Source organism: Triticum dicoccoides, chromosome 5B (genome assembly GCF_002162155.2).
Source record: "Triticum dicoccoides isolate Atlit2015 ecotype Zavitan chromosome 5B, WEW_v2.0, whole genome shotgun sequence".
In the NCBI taxonomy this organism is placed as follows: Eukaryota; Viridiplantae; Streptophyta; class Magnoliopsida; order Poales; family Poaceae; genus Triticum; species Triticum dicoccoides.
The window spans coordinates 102773435-102777575 of record NC_041389.1 but is presented as its reverse complement, the minus strand read 5'-3'; positions in this window follow the sequence as shown (position 1 = coordinate 102777575).

Sequence of the window (4141 nt, the reverse complement as noted above, 5' to 3'; positions counted from 1 at the left end):
GAGATGTATGTTGTCTTTCCTCTAGTGGTGTTATGTGAACGTCGACTACATGACACTTCACCATTATTTGGGCCTAGAGGAAGGCATTGGGAAGTAATAAGTAGATGATGGGTTGCTAGAGTGACAGAAGCTTAAACCCTAGTTTATGTGTTGCTTCGTAAGGGGCTGATTGGGATCCATATGTCTAATGTTGTGGTTAGGTTTACCTTAATACTTCTTTTGTAGTTGCGGATGCTTGTAATAGGGGTTAATCATAAGTGGGATGCTTGTCCAAGTAAGGGCAGTACCCAAGCACCGGTCCACCCACATATCAATTTATCAAAGTACCGAACGCGAATCATATGAGCGTGATGAAAACTAGCTTGAGGATAATTCCCATGTGTCCTCGGGAGCTCTTTTCTCATTATAAGAAATTGTCCAGGCTTGTCCTTTGCTACAAAAAGTATTGGGCCACCTTGCTGCACCTTATTTACTTTCATTGATTGTTACTCGTTACAATTTATCTTATCACAAAACTATCTGTTACCTACAATTTCAGTGCTTGCAGAGAAAACCTCACAGAAAACCGCTTGTCATTTCCTTCCGCTCCTCGTTGGGTTCGACACTCTTACTTATCGAAAGGACTACGATAGTTCCCCTATACTTGTGGGTCATCAAGACTCTTTTCTGGCGCCGTTGCCGGGGAGTGTAGCGCTTTTGGTGAGTGGAACTTGGTAAGGAAACATTTATTTAGTGTGCTGAAATTTTCTGTCACTTGTTACTATGGAAACTAATCCTTTGAGGGGCTTGTTCGGGGTATCTTCACCCCAACCAGAAGAGCAAAGAGTTGCTCGTCAACCTACTGAACCTACTGAAAATATTTACTTTGAGATTCCTTCGGGTATGATAGAGAAACTGCTAGCTAATCCCTTTGCAGGAGATGGAACATTGCATCCCGATTTACACCTTATCTTTGTGGATGAAGTTTGTGGATTATTTAAGCTTGCAGGTATTCCCGATGATGTTGTCAAAAGGAAGGTCTTCCCTTTATCTTTGAAGGGAGATGCATTGACATGGTATAGGCTATGTGATGATATGGGATCTTGGAATTATCAACGATTGAAGTTGGAATTTCACCAGAAGTTCTATCCTATGCATCTTGTTCATCGTGATCGTAATTACATATATAATTTCTGGCCTCGCGAAGGAGAAAGCATCGCTCAAGCTTGGGGGAGGCTTAAGTCAATGTTATATTCATGCCCCAATCATGAGCTCTCAAGATAAATGATTATCCAAATTTTAATGCTCGGCTTTCTCCCAATGATCGCAACATGCTTGATATTTCCTGTGCTGGTTCTCATATGCTGAAGACTATTGAGTTCAAGTGGGACTTATTGGAAAGAATTAAACGCAACTCTGAAGATTGGGGTTCCGATGATGGTAAGGAGTCAGGTATAACACCTAAGTTTGATTGTGTTAAATCTTTTATGGATACCGATGCTTTTCGTGGATTTAGCGCCAAATATGGACTTGACTCTGAGATAGTAGCTTCTTTCTGTGAATCTTTTGCTACTCACGTTGATCTCCCTAAGGAGAAGTGGTTTAAATATAATCCTCCCATCGAAGTAAAAGTAGTTGCACCTATTACAGTTGAAGAAAATACTGTCACTTATAGTGATCCTATTGTTCCTACTACTTATGTTGAGCAACCTCCTTTTCCTGTTAGGATAAAGGATCATGCTAAAACTTCGACTGTTGTTCGTAAGAGTAATACTAGAACTTATACACCTCCTGAGCAAATAAAAGTTGAACCTAGTATTGCTATGGTTAAAGATCTCTTGGATGATGATTTAGATGGGCATGTTATTTATTTCTATGGTGAGACTGCTAATATTGTCAGACCAGATGCTAAGATACATAGACCTGTTGTAGGCATGCCTGTTATTTCTGTTAATATAGGAGATCATTGTTATCATGGCTTATGTGATATGGGTGCTAGTGCTTGTGCAATACCCTATGACTTATATAAATAAATTATGCATGATATTGCACCCGTTGAATTGGAAGGTATTGATGTTACTGTCAAGCTTGCCAATAGAGATACTATTTCACCAATTGGGATTGTTAGAGATGTTGAAGTCTTGTGTGGGAAGGTTAAATATCCTGCTGATTTTCTTTTTCTTAGTTCCCCATAGGATGAATTTTGTCCCATTATTTTTGGTAGACCCTTCTTGAATACTGTTAATGCTAGGATTGATTGTGAAAAGGATACTGTTACAATTAGCTTAGAGGATGTGTCTCATGAGTTTAATTTTGCTAAGTTTCACAGACAACCTCGTGATAGAGAATCACCTAGTAAGGATGAGATTATTGGTCTTGCTTCTATTGCCGTGCCTCCTACTGATCCGTTAGAACAATATTTGCTAGACCATGAAAATGATATGTTTATGAATGAAAGAAGGGAAATATATGAAGTGTTCCTTCAACAGGAACCTATTCTGAAACACAACCTACCCGTTGAAATTCTAGGGGATCCCCCTCCACCCAAGGTTGATCCCGTGTTTGAACTCAAACCATTACCTGATAATCTTAAGTATGCTTATCCTGATGAAAAGAAAATATATCCTATTATTATTAGTGCTAACCTTTCAAAGCAAGAAGAAGAAAGATTATTGAAAACTCTGAAGAAGCACAGTGCTGCTATCGGATATACTCTGGATGATCTTAAGGGCATTAGTCCCACCTTATGCCAACACAAAATTAAATTGGAGGAAGGTGCCAAACCAGTAAGAGATCCTCAATGACGATTGAATCCTAAGATGAAAGAAGTGGTAAGAAAGGACATACTAAAGCTCCTTGAGGCAGGTATAATTTATCCCGTTGCTGATAGTGATTGGGTAAGCCCTGTCCATTGTGTTCCTAAAAAGGAAGGTATTACTGTCATTCCTAATGATAAAGATGAATTGATCCCGCAAAGAATCATTACAAGTTATAGGATGGTAATTGATTTCCGTTAATTAAATAAAACTACTAAGAAAGATCATTACCCTTTACCTTTTATTGATCAAATGCTAGAAAGACTATCCAAACACACACATTTCTGCTTTCTAGATGGTTATTCTGGATTCTCTCAGATACCTGTGTCAGCGGGGGATCAATCAAAAACTACTTTTACTTGCCCTTCGATACTTTTGCTTATAGACGTATGCCTTTTGGTTCATGTAATATCCTGCTACCTTTCAAAGATGCATGATGGCTATATTATCTGACTTTTGTGAAAAGGTTTGTGAGGTGTTCATGGATGATTTCTCCGTTTATGGATCCTCTTTTGATGATTGCTTGAGCAACCTTGATCGAGTTTTGCAGAGATGTGAAGACACTAGTCTCATCTTGAATTGGGAAAAGTGCCACTTTATGGTTAATGAAAGCATTGTCCTGGGGCATAAGATTTCTGAGAGAGGTATTGAAGTTGATAAAGATAAAGTTGATGCTATTGAGAAGATGCCATGTCCCAAGGACATAAAAGGTTTAGGAAGTTTCCTTGGTCATGCCGGTTTTTATAGGAGGTTCATTAAGGACTTTTCTAAAATCTCTAGGCCTCTGACTAATTTATTGCAAAAAGATATTCCTTTTGTCTTTGATGATGATTGTGTAGAAGCATTTGAAATACTTAAGAAAGCTTTGATCACTGCACCTATTGTTCAGCCACCTGATTGGAAATTACCCTTTGAAATTATGTGTGATGCTAGTGATTATGCTGTAGGTGCTGTTCTAGGGCAAAGAGTTGATAAGAAATTGAATGTTATCTAGTATGCTAGTAAGACTCTTAATACTGCCCATAGAAATTATGCTACTACTGAAAAAGAGTTCTTAGCAGTTGTGTTTGCATGTGATAAGTTTAGACCTTATATTGTTGATTCCAAAGTTACTATTCACACTGATCATGTTGCTATTAAATATATTATGGAAAAGAAAGATGCTAAGCCTAGACTCATTAGATGGGTTCTCTTGCTCCAAGAATTTGATTTGCATATTATTGATAGAAAGGGAGTCGAGAACCCCGTTGCAGACAACTTGTCTAGGTTAGAGAATGTTCTTGATGACCCACTGCCTATTGATGATAGCTTTCTTGACAAACAATTAGGGTCGTTAATGCTTCTTG